This window comes from Oreochromis aureus, linkage group 10, assembly GCF_013358895.1.
Source record: "Oreochromis aureus strain Israel breed Guangdong linkage group 10, ZZ_aureus, whole genome shotgun sequence".
In the NCBI taxonomy this organism is placed as follows: domain Eukaryota; kingdom Metazoa; phylum Chordata; class Actinopteri; order Cichliformes; family Cichlidae; genus Oreochromis; species Oreochromis aureus.
In genome coordinates this window covers 19,084,556-19,104,866 of record NC_052951.1, presented here as the reverse complement: position 1 = coordinate 19,104,866, position 20,311 = coordinate 19,084,556, and positions in this window count along the sequence as shown.

Sequence of the window (20,311 nt, the reverse complement as noted above, 5' to 3'; positions counted from 1 at the left end):
AGAGGTCAAAATAACAGAACTCTACTCAAAGTTGACAACAAACAACACTGGTAACTTAAAAAAACTGACCTAACTAAATGAGACAGAGGGGAAACTTAAATAGTGGCTGATCAGCCCACAAAAACGGGGTGGAACACACAAAAAACCTAACTAAAACTAACAGCAGCTCAAACCTGTGGGCATGACACCAAAAACATCCAATCTGTCCTGTAGCTGTTTACTGAATCCTCACACTGCATGCTTAGAGCCAAACCCATTTATTTCTGTAACTCTTTAAAACTGATATTTTGACACAACAGGAACAAACTGAACTGAATGTGAAAGAGCATCTACAGGAGGAGGAGACGGATACAAAACAGTTGGCTGAGTTACAGTGAGCAGATCTGTTTCCAGTGTTTCAATCATTTAACCACAGAGATCAATACACATAATAACATGTCAGTATGTCTATTCTCAGCAGTGCCTTCATAGAGTGATTGACGGATTTGTTTTTCTTGTACTTCACTTAAATATGGGGCTGTATTTTAGAGTTTGAAATAAGTTAACTCTTGTCGTAGAGCTGTCATGCACATTTTACCATTTTAACATGTTAACATACAAAGGACGCCTGACATATTTCTTTCCCTTCGTTGTTGCCTGAAGGTCATACTGTTTTGACATGTCAGTGAAAATTTGAAGCTGTGTGTGGTGGGCCAAGAGTTGTTTCAGGACCTAATATGCAAATTTGATCATGTTTCCTGAAAATGTCGACTGAGAAAAAAAGAAAATCGTCTCATTTTGTTAAGTGGGTGAGATAGTTGCTTGTAGGAATGTTCATTTCCTTGGAATTAGAGGTGAGAGAGAGAGTGTTGTGGTTGTGATAGTTATGTACAGTGATACAGTGTAATGTCTGTATGTAGAAATGCAGATCCTGTATATGAACCCTATAGCTCACAAACAAACTATTGTTAATCTTTTGCTGCTGTTGGTGCCGTAACTTGTAACACTGGCATGATGTTTGAATGTGAAGTCTGGACTTTGATTATGCTGAACCTGCCTCCTGTTGTTTATGAGATATTCACACCAGAAATGTCAGTGAGAATAAAAAAGGGAAAGAAAAAGAAACTCATCTGTATGAGGGGCCGTACAAGCCAAAATTCATTCTTTCACTCTCACACACATACATTCTTCTTTCACATACATATATTTTCACTCTCACATACATATATTTTCACTCTCACACACATATATTTTCACTCTCACACACATACATTCTTCTTTCACACACATACATTCTTCTTTCACATACATATATTTTCACTCTCACACACATACATTCTTCTTTCACATACATATATTTTCACTCTCACATACATATATTTTCACTCTCACATACATATATTTTCACTCTCACATACATATATTTTCACTCACACACATTTTCACTCTCACATACATATATTTTCACTCTCACATACATAAATTTTCATTTATGCATTCCTACATTTTGCTCTCATTTACATGCATTCAGTATGCATTTAATCTCACAAATAATATATGTATGTAAGCAGAGAATGCATATATGTCAGAAGAAAATATATGTATGCAAGAGAATAATGTATGTGAATGAAAGAATATAGTGGAAACGGAAGGAGTTTAATGGAAACGGAAGGCTGGGTGTCTGTACCGCTGTGATTGGCTGAGAAGCACGCGCGGGTCACTTTCAAGTGTCTGACAGCATGGAGGGGGAGAAGAAACTCGAGTTCTTCAGCAAGCTATCGGGGTGTTAAGAAATATTTTATCATCTCCTGAAACGGTCACATCGTTGTCCTCGTCACTTGATCGAGATGGGACGGGCTCAACTTTGTTTTTACGTGCGCTCAGAATAGTGGCACAAAAATAACGCCATAGTTACCCACCAGCTGACCGGTGATCACTCGGGTTAAACATAATATATAAAGCTCAACTGACAAAAATCACCGACTACACCACCAGGTATTATAGGAAAACCATAAAGCCTTTGAACTAAAACAAACGCTGTTGTGACAGTGATGTACACTGTCTTGTTGGTATATATGCATGATTTGTATCACCTTCATGTTTCCAAACCGATACCATGAGCAGCAGTTTTACAGCTCTGGCTCCAGCAAACATCAGCTGATACTAGAAATTAATTTTAAATAAATTCTAACAGCTTATCAAGCTTGAACGTGCTGCTGTTGTTTAGCGTGACATCCGCTGGTTTCCTCTTTCTGACGCAAAGTGGGAGATAAACAAACAAGAAAGACGATCAGCTGATCATTGATCGGTTTCATGATTGAAGTAGCAACAGGAGAGGGAGGGAGGGGAGAGAATGAGGGAGAAGAGGCAGCTGCGCAACGTTAAGACAGAATAACTCCAGCTTTGTCTTTTTTCATTCTAGCTGAAGTACGGGACTAATCGCGTTGTTTTTCCTCTCAATACGGATGTATTGTAATCGGTCCAGCCCAGAGTTGATCATGACCAATTGGCTAATCCACCACCTTTCATTGTTTATACCATTACAAAAACAAACAAACATCTGTTATATTGTGGTTTTGTGGCACAATATAACAGCGTACACTAAAGAGTTGAGCGCGCACGGGCAGAAATGTTGAGCGTGAGCGCAAATACAAAAACTGAGCGAGAGGGGCTGCTATTGTGTGTGTGTGTATGGATAATAGCAAACACTGAAATACATTTTTTGCACGCGGCAATGAATTTTGTTCGCTCAAATTCAGCTTTTCTTCGCTCAAAATAAATTTCTCCTCAAAATGCAACACTTGCACCTGCAAACTTTTTTTTACGTGCGCTCAAATTTTTTTTTTATGTGCGCTCAGAAATAAACAAAAATAAACAAAAATAAGGCCATAGGTAACAGGCATCTCCGAAAATGTTAGAGCACTTATGGAAATATGTGATGTCTTGATGAATCAAGCAGATATTTGAAGTTTACACAGCACCATTCTCGCATGAAAATATCTTAAAAGTTTATTTTGTGACCTATGGCGTTATTTTTGTGCCACTATTCTGAGCGCACGTAAAAAAAAAGTTGAGCCCGTCCCATCTCGTTCAAGTGACGAGGACAATGATGTGACCGTTTCAGGAGATGATAAAATATTTCTTAACACCCCGATAGCTTGCTGAAGAACTCGAGTTTCTTCTCCCCCCTCCATGCTGTCAGACACTTGAAAGTGACCCGCGCGTGCTTCTCAGCCAATCACAGCGGTACAGACACCCAGCCTTCCGTTTCCATTAAACTCCTTCCGTTTCCACTATACTCTTTCATTCACATACATTATTCTCTTGCATACATATATTTTCTTCTGACATATATGCATTCTCTGCTTACATACATATATTATTTGTGAGATTAAATGCATACTGAATGCATGTAAATGAGAGCAAAATGTAGGAATGCATAAATGAAAATGTATGTGAGAGTGAAAATATATATGTGTGTGAAAGAAGAATGTATGTGTGTGAGAGTGAAAATGTATGTGTGTGAGAGTGAAAATATATGTGTGTGAAAGAAGAATGTATGTGTGTGAGAGTGAAAGAATGAAAATATATGTATGTGAGAGTGAAAATATATGTGTGTGAAAGAAGAATGTATGTGTGTGAGAGTGAAAGAATGAATTTTGGCTTGTACGGCTCCTCATACATCTGTCCTGACAAATTATAAAGAAATAGTTCACCTGTAATTAATGGATGTGTTTTTCTAGGTCTACTTTTTACAGTGTAAATATTTTCCTTGTGGCAGCACAGTGTGTGAGTAAGAAACTTGAGAATAGACGGAGTCAGAGCTGAAAAACCCTCCTGTTTTATTTTCTCCATGTAAACAGAGGTGGGTCTGCAGAGGTTCCCAGTGTGGTCAGGAGAGCCTGCCCTGCCTCTCCTGACCGCACGTCACTGGAGAAAAGTCAGATCAGTTTTAACACAGATCTCAGATTTACAGGCTGGAATAATACTTAAGCAGTCCTTCTCTACATGCTGTAAGTCCTAGCCCTGCATGTTCAGAGCTGATCAAAATCTTGATTACCAAATGAACAACTCAGGATCTGATGTTAAATAATGTTTTGTTCTTCTGCACAGCATACAGTTACACACAAATATCAGATTTATGCATGGTCCTTCTATCCCCAGGACCACACCAGAACTCTCCAGAAAATTCTAACAGAAAAGTTTGCCTTTATATCAAAAGCATTGCAATTCTTCTTTATCTACTTCTCATTTACCTAATTTGTCATGCTGTTTCCAGAGGGAAACATATTCAGAAAACATGTGCTTACAGAAAAAACAAACCCAGTGCATTTTAAAAAACTAAAACTGAAATGAGAGGACTACATGTATTTGTAGTCCTCCACGTCGTCCACTTTGACCCTCTCGATTGAACAGGGGTCACAGGTTTCCTGGTCCTCCTAAAATCTACAGTGAATTCTTTGGTCTTTGTCATGTTGAGCTGCAGATGACTGTGCTCACACCACATGACAAAGTAGTCCCACACAGCCTGATACTCCATCTCATTACCCTCACTGATGCCTCCAATCACTGCAGAATCATCAGAAAACTTATATCTGTGAAGGTTCTCAGTCATCTAGGTCATCGTAGTCTAAGGAGCTTGGGAAGAAAAGTGTCTGGACTTCTTTAAGTTGCTTGAAGATGTTTCACCTCTCATCCAAGAAACTTCTTCAGTTCTAAGATCAAATGGTGGAGAGTCCCAGACTTAAGCCCTGTGGGAGTAGGTCACAATAAGCCAGGTTTTGGGTGAACTCATTTTGAACCTAGCCCCACCCTATCATGTGATTTCTTGATGTGAAATGGCCCAGGATGTAAGTGGGTGTTAAGGTGTCAGGGAAGGGATCTCAAAACTGGATCATATATGGCAGACAGTTGGTGTCGTAAACCATTGCCTCTGCTCAAAGACGGTCGTCCACAGTGGACATAAATAGCTTCTTTCACTCCTCTTTCAAACCATCTGTTTTCTTTGTCCAAAATGTGAACATTGGCATCCTCAAAAAGAGTGTCCTTTGTCCTTTAGATGCAGGTGGACTGCTGAGTCTTGTCCCATGGAGGTGGCTCTTCTATGTTGTGCCATGCATTTATGAAGTGGCTGTTTGATCTCTCCAATGTAGAGGTCTGGGCATTCCTCACTACACTGTACAGCATACACTACATTGTTAAGTTTGTGTTTTGAGTTTTGTCTTTGGGATGAACAAGTTTTTGTCTGAGTGTGTACCTGGGTCTGGAGTAAACTGGGATGTCGTGCTTGGAGAAGACTCACGTCCAGACAAAGGCGCCCCATATATCACATAGGAGACACACACATTGATATACACGAAATATTTATTCCATTTCTTTTTTTGTGGTGCCCAAATTTATGCACCTGCTTGATTTTGTTTAAACAATTATTGCACACTTTTTGTAAATCCAGTAAACTTCTTTTCACTTCTCAAATATCACTGTGTGTGTCTCCTGTATGATATATTTAACTGACATTTTTTATTGTAACAACCAACGATTTATACAGGAAAATAATGGCTATTAACAAGGTTGCCCAAACTTTTGCATCCCACTGTATTAGTATATTCTGTCATTAGTGTAATATGAAATAAATTCTACATGTGTCAAGTCGTGTGCCAACATTTGCTGTGTAGTAGAACTGAGACATTAGTCATTATAAAAATTTATTTGAAATAATATTAAAATTCTCAAACAGAAAAACATTGAACATAAATATATAAAATATAAGTATTTACAGAGAGACAGGAATAAAAAGGACCCAGCTGCTCTCCAGAGCAGGAACAAAGCTGAGGAGGAAATGCTCCATTGGAGACTGGCGTGGCCTCTTCAGGGACACCAGGATGGCCAGCTCCACCACCGATGGACCGTCCTGGGACCAGTCCCTCATCTGCCTCGGACCTGTCCTCCTCTCTGGGCCTGTAAAACAGCACAAAACAAAGAAATGAGAAGGCTGCTACTAGATTTTAATTTCAACATTGAAAAAAAACAACAACAACAAAAAAAACAGGATATAATCAGATTGGTTGTAGATATTTAGTAAAGGTGATCACAAGGGAATCCCACCGAGTAAAAAGCTATCAGTGCTGCTGTACATCTGATGCTACAATTGCATACCTGTGGGTGCAGCAGCAGGAGCTCAGGGACTGGGGAGCAAGGAGAAGCAACAGGGGATGCTCTGCTGCAGAATCAGTTGGTTCTGGCAAGACAATATTAAATGTTAACAGGTTGAATACAATAATCATAGCGAAAGTATATACAGTGGTCCCTCATTTATTGCAGCAGGGGTTGTCAGAATAACTAGCCCCTCGCCACGCACTTTATACACTTTTTTCCCCACACACATGAACATTAGTCACAGTTCTCACAAGTTGATTCTCAAAGTGCAAACCTTTGTAGATTGCAAAACGTAAAAGTATTATGCCGTTGTTCTGACAAACCATCCTACTTTGGCAAAACGTCTTACCCGTAGGATAATTTTTCGGTGTCCCCTGACAAACAGTCCTACTTTGGCAAATCGTCCTACCAGTAGGATAATTTTACGCTGCCTTATGACAAACTGCCCTACTTTGGCAAAATGTCCTACTGTACGTAATTTATGCACATTTCTGCTGCCACACAATAATTCCACCACAAATTTAAGTAGGTATGACGGTTTGCCACTTAACTTTGCCCATCAGAGTATGTTTGTAGCTGATATTCATAAAGCCAGTACGGTTTGACACTTCTTTTTACCCATGAAAGTGTGCTTGTAGGTCACATTCAAGAAGGTAGCATGGTTTGGCACGTAATTCTTCCCGTCAGAGTATGCTTCTAGTTTATAATAACAAAGGTAGCATGTTTTGGCACATAATTCTTCCCGTCAGAGTATGCTTCTAGTTTATAATAACAACGGTAGCATGTTTTGGCACGTAATTCTTCCTGTCAGAATTATGCTTCTTGCTCTTATTAACAATGGTAGCATGTTTTGGCACGTAATTCTTCCCGTCAGAATTATGCTTCTTGCTCTTATTAACAAAGGTAGCATGGTTTGGCACGTAATTCTTCCCATCAGAGTATGCTTCTAGTTTATAATAACAAAGGTAGCATGGTTTGGCACTTGTTTGTAGAAGCAGTCTTCATGCCAAGGTGCTTAAGTTATACAGCTGTCACCATTGAAGTGATTGGAACACCTGACTATATAAACTTTGACAATGAACTCACTCCATTATAGTTACAGTATATATTTACTGAATATATTTTCAGATACATATATTTGACATTTATAGATCCAACAGAACACAGGGAGAAAGAACTGAAAAAGAAACAGTATTCATAACAAATTATGCACATTTTTTACACAAGTACTTGACCAGGCTGCTCTTTGTACTTTACTGTGACTGACAGCATATATTTACAGATATATATATTTGATATTTACAGATCCAACAGAACACAGGGAGAAACAACTGAAAAAGAAACAGTATTCATAACAAATTATGCACATTTGTCACACAAGTACTTGACCAGGCTGCTCTCATATTGAGCACATCCAAAATGTGCCCATCTGAGACAAAACTCACACTGCACCTGAAGAGGGAGAAGGGTGTGTGTGTGTGTGTGTGTGTGTGTGTGTGTGTAAGTGTGTTAACCAACATTACGAATTTGATGAGAAAATAATTACTACAGTGGCTTGCAAAAGTATTCGGCCCCCTTGAACTTTTCCACATTTTGTCAGATTGCATTCACAAACATGAATCAATATTATTGGAATTCCACGTGAAAGACCAATGTCTCTACTAGCTCAAGACTGGTAGAGACATACCCTAAAAGACTGGCAGCTGTAATTGCAGATAAAGGTGGTTCTACAAAGTATTGACTCAGGGGGCTGAATAATTACGCACAGTCGCACACCCCACTTTTCAGTTATTCATTTGTAAAAATTGTTTGAAATCATGTATGATTGTCGTTTCACTTCTCACGTGTACACCACTTTGTACTGGTCTTTCAGGTGGAATTACAATTAAAATTGATTCGTGTTTGTGGCTGCAATCTGACAAAATGTGGAAAAGTTCAAGGGGGCCGAATACTTTTGCAAGCCACTGTATATTGCATTTGTGGTTTATTTGTTTTACCATTTCAATCATACTGGACTCAATATCGGCTTCCAGCATGGAACAAACCACACAGTAGTCATCAGCATTACCTAGAAACACACTGGCGTTCAACCTAACAGTTTTTAAACAAAACTGAAAGCGCTATTGCAATACAAAAGCACATGACTCAACTTACTTTGATGTTCTAGCAGTTCGCAAGCAATTTCAGTGCGTTGCAGCCCAATGGCTTCTGGAGTGGACAGCACCCTAGTAACCTCTCCACTCATAAGGTAGTGTTCGGCAAACTGTAAAATATGTTACAGTAATTGCAATTGATTAACTTAATTCTAGTTAAATACAATAAATACAATTAAATACAATTGCTTATTAAATACCTTCAACACTAATACTCCACAACTGCTGGAGTCCATCTGCTTGTTGTGTGGCAGAGTCTCCATTTTCCAATCCACTCGGGACTCTTCCTTTCCTTTCATCTTCAGAAAATTCCTAATAAAAATAAAACAAGTTTTTAAAATGTAGCCAGCATTTTGCTCTAAATAAAAAAACAAACAAACCCACAAACAAAACAACCCAAAACAGATAATTAATGAATGATGAATACCTCCAGTTACGCATAATTTTCCTTTCATAACAACCTTCATTTCCAAGAGGGTCTAACAGCAGTACAGATTGTGAGGAGATTTTGACAACCTAAAATAAAAATTGTATTTAGTAGAATATGTGTATTTCACTCACTTAAGTAAACATAATCAATTGTAAGCATTTTCAAAATAAGAATATGCTGCTAAAAAAGAACAATAAAACAAAAAAGAGAAAAAACACATGAGGTGTGAACATGTACCACAAGGATCCAGTGTGCACCAAAGTTCAGTGGGCACAATCAAATGTCCTCAGCTGGAGACAACATCTGTGGAATATTTTTAAGTTTATAAAGGTTTAGATTCATTTACATTAGAGATGGACCGATCCGATATTACGTATCGGTCTGATACTGACCTAAATACTGGATCGGATATCGGCGAGAAATAAAAAATGTTATCCGATCCATTAAATATCAAAAAAACACCTCACAAAACTTGCCACACGGCGTAACTCTGCTCATAACCGTAGCACGTCATAGCAGTGTGTGTCACATGATAGAGCGGCTGTGTGTATTTGTAGCCTCGCTACCAAACCAGCATTTCATCTCCGAGGAAGTTATCCCAGAGAGAAGTAAAGCAAGTGTGTAAGTTCATCTCTGAATGTTTGTAAAGCGTTCCACGTTAAACAACAACCGATATATGGAGCGAGTGCCTCTTCTCCCTCACCTTCCTGCTGCTACTTCAATGGTGAAACTAATGATCAGCCGATCGGCTTTTCTGTCGCGAGTCCGTCTCTCTTCTTTGTTTTTGGTCCACTTTGCACCAGAAAGAAGAAACCAGCGGCTGAACAACAGCAGCACGTTTAAAGCTTGATAAGCTGTTGTTAGAATTTATTTAATATTACTTTCTAGACCAGGATCCTTTTCACGTAGTTGATTGCCGGTAACTGTGCAGGGCGGATCTAGCAAAAGTTTAGCCAGAGGGGGCCGATAGGGCATGAACAGGGAAAAGGGGCACAAAGACATACTTTTCTTTCTTATTCTCATTTAAAATATCTAGCTTTTAATAAATAATTATCTGAATCTTACACCCAAAGTTTTAATCTGATGTAAAATGTATAGAAGTCCATTACTGTATATAGTAACTGTTAAGTCTAATATACCCTAGTAAGCTATAGTACTTTTTCCTTTGGGAAGGTACCATCTGTGCAGTCTGCAATTCTGTTGAAGAAAGATGTTGAATCTATTTAATTATTCTTGAAAAATAATTGATTTCTGTGCATTGTTTTCACCCTGCATCAAATTAAAGTTGATTACATCGATTAAGCATCATGAGGTGGAGGGTGGGGGTGGTTCCCTATTTTTTTTGCTGGGAGTTTGCAACCCTATTAGTTAGGTTGCTTAATATTTCTGCTAAGTACTCTTTAAAATACCAGAATAGGAAGGATGGAGTAGGTTTAAGTTTATTAGATTGATCAGTGTTGCTGAACTATGAAATATTTTGGGTGCAGTGTATTTTTACATACAGGTATAACAGAATAGCTTTGCTGTTGTTGTTTATTTAAACTTGAGTATGAACTTATACAAAATGCAGCAAGATATTAAAAAAACAGTTTTATTGATTAAAAACACACTATATCGGATTCATATCGGTATCGGCAGATATCCAAATTTATGATATCGGTATCGGTATCGGACATAAAAAAGTGGTATCGTGCCATCTCTAATTTACATAACATGCAATATATAACCTATATAACATCTACATTACCTTGCTGACACATTTAAACTTCCCAGAAAACAGAGAGGTTGCAACAACGCAAGACAACTGATACACGGGTTTCTGAAAAATGCAAGAGTTTTTTTTTAAAAGATTACAAAATTGTATAAAATACTTTTGTGAAATAACCGGCATACGTTCTTACTTGCCTTTTGTTTCCTAATGAGGCAGTGCAGGTATGCATCAATGACCTGTTTGGATTAGAGATAGCACGATACCACTTTTTTATGTCCGATACCGATATCATAAATCTGAATATCTGCCGATACCGATATGAATCCGATATAGTGTGTTTTTTAATCAATAAAACTGTTTTTTTAATATCTTGCTGCATTTTGTATAAGTTCATACTCAAGTTTAAATAAACAACAACACTAAAGCTATTCTGTTATACCTGTATGTAAAAAATACACTGCGCCCAAAATATTTCATAGTTCAGCAACACTGATCAATCTAATAAACTTAAACCTACTCCATCCTTCCTATTCTGGTATTTTAAAGAGTACTTAGCAGAAATATTAAGCAACCTAACTAATAGGGTTGCAAACTCCCAGCAAAAAAAAAAAAAAGGGAACCACCCCCACCCTCCACCTGATGATGCTTAATCGACGAATCAACTTTAATTTGATGCAGTGTGAAAAAAAAATGCACAGAAATCAATTATTTTTCAAGAATAATTAAATAGATTCAACATCTTTCTTCAACAGAATTGCAGACTGCACAGATGGTACCTTCCCAAAGGAAAAAGTACTATAGCTTACTAGGGTATATTAGACTTAACAGTTACTATATACAGTAATGGACTTCTATACATTTTACATCAGATTAAAACTTTGGGTGTAAGATTCAGATAATTATTTATTAAAAGCTAGATATTTTAAATGAGAATAAGAAAGAAAAGTATGTCTTTGTGCCCTTTTTCCCTGTTAATGCCCTATCGCCCCTGGCTAAACTTTGCTAGATCTGCCCCTGCACAGTTACCAGCAGTACGCTACGAGAAAACGATCCTGTTGTAGAAAGTAATAATTCTAACAACAGCTTATCAAGGTTAAACGTATGCTGTTGTTCAGCCGCTGGTTTCCTCTTTCTGGTGCAAAGTGGCAAAAACAAACAAGAGAGACGGACTCGCGACAGAAAAGCCGATCAGCTGATCATTAAGCAGTTTCATGATTGAAGTAGCAGGAGAGGGGAGAGAGAGGCAGTCGCTCCATATATCGGTTGTTGCTTAACGTGGGAACGCTTTTACAAACATTCAGAGATGAACTTACACACTTGCTTTACTTCTCTGGGATAACTTCCTCGGAGATGAAATGCTGGTTTGGTAGCGAGGCTACAAATACACACAGCCGCTCTATCATGTGACACACACTGCTATGACGTATACGGTTATGAGCAGAGTTACGCCGTGTGGCAAGTTTTGTGAGGTGCTTTTTTGATATTTAATGGATCGGATTACATTTTTTATTTCTGGCCGATATCCGATCCAGTAATTTAGGTCAGTATCGGACCGATACGTAATATCGGATCGGTCCATCTCTAGTTTGGATTAAAAGAAGATTATTTTTACAGACCACCACTAGGACCAAAAATGATTACTTCACTTACCTCATCAGAAAGCCACCCACTGTCCTCCAGTGTGCGAAAAGAAGAGTCATACAATTTGTATGGCCACAACGGGCCACAAGCAGACAAGGGCCAACGGGCCAACAAAATAAACATGCCAGAGGGGAGCCGCTTTATGTAAATCAGAAATTAGCCAAAATCTGACCAACAGGTCAATATTAGCAAGAGGGGAGAAAAAATAAAACATTCTATCCATTCGACTAGCCAAACTGGCAACAATTGACCAACTGGTCAAACACTCACCGGCACTTGAGCAGGCACTTCTGATGGAAATACTGCCTCTCTTCCATACATCAGAAAAAAAGGTGTGTATTTTGTTGTGATGTGTACTTTTGACCGCAGTGAAAACAGGGTGGAATCTAGATACACTTCCCAGTTATTCTGCTGGTCATTCACCAGTTTTCGGAGGGCTCTAAATGCAGGCATAGAAATATGTAAAGACAGTAATGAAAGTTTAATTAGAAGTAAAGAAATTAATAAATTATTAGTAACAATTAAGTTTGAATAACATAAGTAATGTTATTAAAACTGATAGATAAAAATTAGGCATACCTTTTTATGTTGTCATTGGTCTTTTCATCTAGACCATTGGTCTGTGGATGGTATGCTGCTGTGACACTTCTTTCAATTCGCAATAACTTGCAAAGATCAGAGTTGAGTTTCAACAGATAAGGACAAGGTCCTTATACTTCTTATACAAGCACACAAGAAAAAATCTTTGACCCCAGTGAAGTAAAGTGAAAAAATGTAACTGAAAATTATTTAACACTTACTTCATTCACAAACTCTCTGCCTTGGTCTGACAAAATCCTTTTGAGGCAGCCATGTCTATATATAATGGAGCACAAGTGCTGGGCTACCTCAGATGCAGATTTCGTTTTTAATGGGAAAGCTTCAACCCATTTTGAAAAGTAGTCAGTTGCAGTAAGTATATACTGGAAGCCACTTGAAGTTTTAGGAAGAGGTCCAGTAAGATCTATACCAATAAGTTCCCACACTTCAGACACCTATCAAGGACAAATTAATAATTTGAATAACAATTTGTATAATGTACACATTAACATTGATGGTTAAAATTAGTTGGCAAACCCTCCTGCCTTTATAAATATGAGCTAGAATCATAGTTTGATGGGTAAAAGGGGCATAATATTTACCTGAATACACTGCAACGGTTGCACAGCAGTCAGTGGTTTCCCAACTTTTTGACACTGGTCACATTCCAGAATCTTTAAGGTAAAAATATTTATGGAGTTCACATAAATGTTCAACATTCTCATTTATAAAAAAAATCAAAAATCACTTAATGACATATTCTCTAACGAACAAACGATTTAGCAACAATACTTTGTGTGTGTCTTCAAATCTCTGCCAGGCCTACAGGTTATTACTGTAATATCACTAATTAACCATATTTATTTATATTTTGCAAGTGTACAGTTTCTCTTTTAACTGATATCAAAAAATTTGCTTATTTTAAACACTATTTAACAACAATACAAACAGTTAATACATACCCATGTTTTAATGTCAACTGTCATACCAAACCAGTAAAATCTGGAACACACTGCATTTAGCGTTTTGTGTGTGCCAGTGTGTCCTCCAATTGGAGATGAATGAAACTCATGAAATATCTTCCTGGCATCATCCATGGTTTTTACTACTCTTCTGGTTCCAACAAAGAGTTCTCCATCTGCAGTAAAACAATATATATTTAGAAATTAATTTAACCACATATATGAGTTGTTAGTATTAACAATAAATTACTGACCCTTTTGTTTGAATTTTGAGGCATATCTTCTGAGGTTTTGCCTCTGAGCCTTGTCATATCCTGAAGGGTAGGAGCCCGCAGAAATGAAGGCGTAAATCTCTTCCCACTTCTTCTCCATATCTACGAATGTAAGTAAACATTTTCTTCTGAGCTTCAATATGTGCAGTTAACAATGCAAATAATTTAACTTATTAAATAACGACATTACCGAAACAGCCTTAAAACACCGAAGCAGCGGATTCAAAAGTGTTGTGCAAATACCGAAGCTGCAAATTCGACAGTTTTGTGCAGAAAGCAGATAGCGACTTCACTTCAATATTGACAAACAATCACAAAGGCTTAAAAAATCAAGTATCAACGTCAATAAAAAGTACTAATACTTACTACTTACCTATTTTCCTGCAAATATGACAACGGAGTAGGGTTAAATCACAGCCGGATGCGCTTAGCTTCCCTTTTTGTGTTGTGCGCATGTGCGCACATGCTCAGGAACAACGGGTAGGATGGTTTACGGGGTAGGAGAAATTCCCAGAACACCTGACTTCAGCTACAATGAAAAAGACACAAAGCTGGATTTATTCTGTGTCTTTGCTGCACAGCTGCCTCTTCTTCTCTCATTGTCTCCCCTCCCTCCCCTGTTGTTATTTCAATCATGAAACTGATCAATGATCAGCTGATCGGCTTTTCTCTCTTGTTTGTTTATCGCCCACTTTGCACCAGCGGCGGTCACGTTAAACAAAAGCAGCACGTTTAAGCTTGATCAGCTGTTGTTAGAATTTATTTAATAATAATTTCTAATAACAGCCGATGTTTGCTGGAGCCACGGCCGTAAAAGCTGCTGGTCATGATGTCAGTTTGGATATGTGATGAAAGGGAAACATGAAGATGAAACCAGGAGATGTCCTTACTGAATCATCAGAGCTGAACAGGTGATGGAGAAACAGGTTTACCTTTTAGGTGACATGAATGAGTTGAAGGGAAGTTATGAACTGTTTCTGAGAGACAAATAACACCAGGATCCTTTTTTTACGTAGCTGACAGCTGGTAACTGTGCAGGGGCGAGTCTAGCAATGTTTTGCCAGGGGTCCATGTAGGGCATTAACAGGGAAAGGGGGGCACAAAGTATTTTTCCTTCTTATTCTCATTTAAAATATCTAGCTTTTAAAAAATAATTATCTAAATCTTACAACAAACGATTGATAGATCGATGCATATATACCATCAAAACAGTGTACATCACTGTCACAAGAGTGTTCGTTTTCATTCAAAGGCTTTATGATTTTTCCTGTAATGGTGGGCCGGTCTCTAGTCAAAATTGCACGGGCCGATTTTTTGTCCCAGTCCAGCCCTGTATGCAGCTCATCTGCAGTCTGGTGTTACCTACATCTTCCTATTCGGAAGGCAGAATTTCCAAGTTCTGAGTACAATCGGAAGCACCACGGCGTGGGATTTCTCTTGTGGAAATGTGCACATTATTTTTTCCATTCTATTGGTAGGTGGCACACTGCACTTGTGGCAAGTAAGCAAGCTAGAAGACTGGCAATCTGGCTGGGTATCCAGTTACGGAAGCAACACATTAACAAGAGAATTCTGAGTAAAACCAAAGTTACTTTCCTGAGTAACTAGTTACTTTGAAAGTAACGAGTAACTTGAAGTAACTGAGTTACTTTTGATAGAAGTACCTAGTAATGTAACTAAGTTACTAATTTAAAGTAACTTACCCAACACTGGCACTCTGTGATTTGTTCTCCTTGTGGTCCTTTTGCATGGCAACGGTATTTGGCTTCCAATCAGGGATCTTGTCCTGTGTGAGAAAACTACGGTGGCCCTGAAGTGCAAACCACAAAAACAAATCACAAAACGCACAACAAATTGAAAAGCGCAAAAACAAATTCACTTAACGCAAAAACAAATTGAAAAGCGCAAAAACAAATCACAAAACGCACAACAAATTGAAAAGCGCAAAAACAAATTCACTTAACGCAAAAACAAATTGAAAAGCGCAAAAACAAATCACAAAACGCACAACAAATTGAAAAGCGCAAAAACAAATTGAAAAGCGCAAAAACAAATTCACTTAACGCAAAAACAAATTGAAAAGCGCAAAAACAAATTCACTTAACGCAAAAACAAATTGAAAAGCGCAAAAACAAATTACAAAACGCACAACAAATTGAAAAACGCAAAAACAAATTGAAAAGCGCAAAAACAAAAACCAAACCGGAAGAGGTAGGTACCAATGCTGCAACAACAGGCATCACTGATTGGATGATTGATCCGGTAGCCTTTTGAACCGGAAGTTGTTCTGTTCGGAAGTTTGGTGACTGCTCTACCAACTTTTTTCCACAACTTGGACAAAACATGTTGGCTGTATCCCAATTCAGGGTCTGCAGCCTTAAAGGCTGCATTTTAAGGCCGATTACGCCACAGCGGCGCGTCAAGGCTGTCCCAATTCAAAGGCTGCTCGAAATGCGGCCCTCAAATTCGACCTTCATTTCCCTGAATTTTAAGGCTGTGGCGGTGTAGACCGTGGCCCAACATATCCCACAATTTATAGCGGCAGTCGGTGTGGATAATTTTGCCGCAGCGGCAGAAGCGTAGCGGTCGAAGAGTAAACTGTTAAACGTAAGTACTGAATATGATGTCACTTTTTATGTGCAAATGTTTAATAATGAGGAACATTAAAACACTACTGTTGGCCACATGTCGGCAAAGTTATTTGCCATTAGCGATGTTTGTACTTTCAGCGTTTACTTTGTTTTAACCCTTCTGCTCCCCTTCGGGCAGCCCCAGACCCCGGGGTCCCAGAGTACCCACCCTCAGTAGAGACCGGTGAATGAAAATGTAAAAAAAAAACCCAGAACGATCATTTGGGGTCAAGAGTGCCCCAGAGCGAGTCTAACCCTTCTGCTCCCCTTCGGGCAGCCCCAGACCCCGGGGTCCCAGAGTACCCCACCCTCAGTAGAGTCATGTGAATGAAAATGTAAAAAAAAAAAAAAACACAGAACGATCATTTGGGGTGAAGAGTGCCCCAGAGCGATTCTAACCCTTGTGCTCCCCTTCGGGCAGCCCCAGACCCCGGGGTCCCAGAGTACCCCACCCTCAATAGAGACAGGTGAATGAAAATGTAAAAAAAAAAAACAGAACGATCATTTGGGGTCGAACAGTGCCCCAGAGCGATTCTAACCCTTCTGCTCCCTTCGGGCAGCCCCAGACCCCGGGGTCCCAGAGTACCCCACCCTCAGTAGAGACAGGTGAATGAAAATGTAAAAAAAACCCAGAACGATCATTTGGGGTCGAAGAGTGCCCCAGAGCGATTCTAATGGGTTCATCAGGGGATCGGAAAGAAAAGCGTAGCACTTAGGGACCACGCACAGAAGCTGCTGCGGCAGCATGGGGGTCATTGATACCCCAGTACATGAAAATGAAGCATAATCACAATAATGATAATAATGATAATAATAATAATAAGAAGAAGAAGAAGAAGAAGAAGAAGAAGAATACAACACACAGACGCTTCTGAGTTTTATTTTATTTTATTTGAAATTACACTCACGATACAACTGAGGCAATCTGGAAGGCAAAATAAAAGTCAACAACGGGGTTGAATCAGCCTTTCAAGACAAACGAATCTCAGTAGATATGTCAAGAACAGGTTTACAAAAAAAAAAAGATTTACATGAAAAATATCAACAAACTGTCCGTGTTTCAGGCGCTCGGTGCTGTACAGCGCCTCCTGTGGACGAACGTCATAGAACCTGCCCGAAACTAGGAGAAAAATTGAAATGGGAGTGGCAGCCACAGAGGGAAATGATGACCTATCCAGGCATACCATTTAGGGACATGAGCAATAGGGGGGGTGCGTTTTAAAACGCCCCCCTCCCCCGGGCTGTGTTTTTGATTACAATATCAACAAACTGTCCGTGTTTCAGGCGCTCGGTGCTGTACAGCGCCCCGGTGGCTGTGAATACATGATAAAAATATCACCGTAGGATGCATGCATTAAAAGAATCAGCCTTTTCGTGACAAAGCGAATCTCAGTAATCTCCTTTGTAACACTCTGTGACCAGCCGCAGCTGGCCGATTTTCACCACATCTCCCACCAGTTTGTCGTGAGGCCTCGGTGATGGCGTCGAAGATTTTCCTCGCCGATTTCAGCTCATGCAACAGCGTCTCCGGCACGGTGCCGACCTTGACGTCGTCCCGCTTCAATGTTGCGGGCGATCAGGAGACGTTGAATGGAAGGAATGAAAGCGAGGCGTGAGGAGTCTTTCCTGATGCTGTAATAATGTTCAGCGTAAAAGTCATCCTCCAAGACTCGCAGACACCGTGTTGTCTCTGGCTGGGGTGATTGGTCTTGCACCCATTGCATGCGTCGGTGCGGTACTCGTTGATCACTATGTCGAGTAGGTGATACACCGCAGTTTTCACGGTATCGACGAGTAAAGAAGACGCCCAACCGTCAAGCTCGGCGTCTTGCCGCTCGCCCGCCGCTGCATCACACTCCGCGTCGGACAGTATCTCCCCCTCTTCCGAGGAACTGTCAGTTGAGCTGTCCGAGGAACGGTCCTCCCGTCGCGACGCAGGGGTGCAGAGTCCATCTCTTTTTTTATCTCCCTCAGTATTGAGACGGTTTTGACAAAAAAAAGTTTCGAACGAAAGAGACAATCGCCTTCTTTTGAAAATATTAGACAGGGGGGGCTTATTTTTTTTTGTCGTTGTTTATAGCGACTTCATAGAACAGCTACAGCATAGGCAAACATTCAGCGAGTAAGTAAGTAAGTAAGTAAGTAAGTAAGTACATAGACTGCATTAGAACTAGAAATCCGAGAAAACAAGTGAAATGAAACTCAGCCTTCAGTAGTGTAACAAGGAGAAAGCGGGTGGGTTTAGCTAAGTTTAACATTGCCAGTGTACAATTTTACTGAGAATATCCAAGGGCTCCACCGAGCCCCATGAGAACATAAGATGTAAAGTACGCTCCTGCGCCAAATAATCCCAGGGAAGCGAGGCCGAAGAATTTACACCGCTCCTTCAATTCGATCCTCTCCTCTTCTTCGCTTTTTCTTTGCTCTTCCTCCTTTCTCCTCTTCAGCCTTTCTCTTCGAGTTTCTTCTGGGCGCATTTATACATCTCGTTGGTGTAGTGGTTTCCTCCATTGAAATCCACCATTTCATCTATTTCATCCAGAAGACAGCGATTTTTCTTCCATCTTCGCCCTCTGCCTCTTTTCTGAGACAGCCGTCGGTGACAGACTCGGGCGAAACGTCCTCTTTGAAAGCGTTCGCATCCCCCAGGATGGTGTTTCCGGACGCACTCTTTCCCGATCCTGTTTTACCAACCAGAAGGAGTCTCAGTTCTTCACGGGTCGCAGAGCCTGCGGGGTTGGGGAAACGATGGTAACATTTGAATCATTCTATAAAAAACAAAACAAAACATGAAACACCACGTTACACTAGGCTATTCTTTTGTTATCTTTGTATCGATGTTGACAGCAAGCAGTTTGTCCACATAAAGCGAGTACCACAAGCAGCACACAACCCTGGGATTGCACTTTACCTTTGTATCGATGATGACAGCGAGCAGTTGGCCCACATAACGCGAGTAGCACAAGCAGCACACGTCCCTGAATCCGGCCTTTGGTCGCCAACATTTTCAGTAAGCTAAGAAAAGGAGAAAGAAAAAAGAGGTGAAATTAAGGCACATTCAGGAAAGCCTTTCAGATCAGATTACCAAGTTAAACCACACTGAAAATACGCGTTGAATAAACCATGACCCCAAACTGGTCGGTTGTCCCATGTGTTTCCCGTAGCTGCTCGGGCGCACACACAATGAGCTCTGGTTTCGCGACGCAGGCGTAGCAACAACCTCCTTCTCCTCCTCACTGCCTCCTGTGTGTGTGTGTGTGTGTGTGTGTGTGTGTGTGTGTGTGTGTGTGTGTGTAGGAGGTACTGGGTTCCTCAAAGACGGTGGTGTTCGCGAAACCCACCCTCCCCAAAGCTAAGGGCTCGCCAGCGAGGCGCGTGAGAGCGAGGGTCCGAGGTCCAAACGGAAGGCTGTGTTCGCGTAACCCGCCCTCCGCAGACCTAAGCGTACGCTACCGAGGCACTTGAGAACGATGTAGAGGGAGCAAGGATGAGGAGGAGGCAAGGAGTGTCTGAAGTCCAAACGGAGGGCGGTGTTCGCGTAGTAGGCAGGCCACAGAGCTGCTCTTTCACTAGCGAGGCGCTTGAGAAAGATGTAGAGGGAGTAAGGAGTACGAGGAGCAACGGAGAGCCCGAGGTCCAACTAGAGGGCGGTGTTCGTGAAACCGGCCATCCGCAGACCTAAGCGTACGCTCGCGAGGAGCATAAACGGAGGGCCGTGTTCACGTAATGGGCAGGCCAAACGGCTGCTCTTTCACTAGCGAGGCACTTGAGAACGATGGAGAGGGAGCAAGGAGGAGG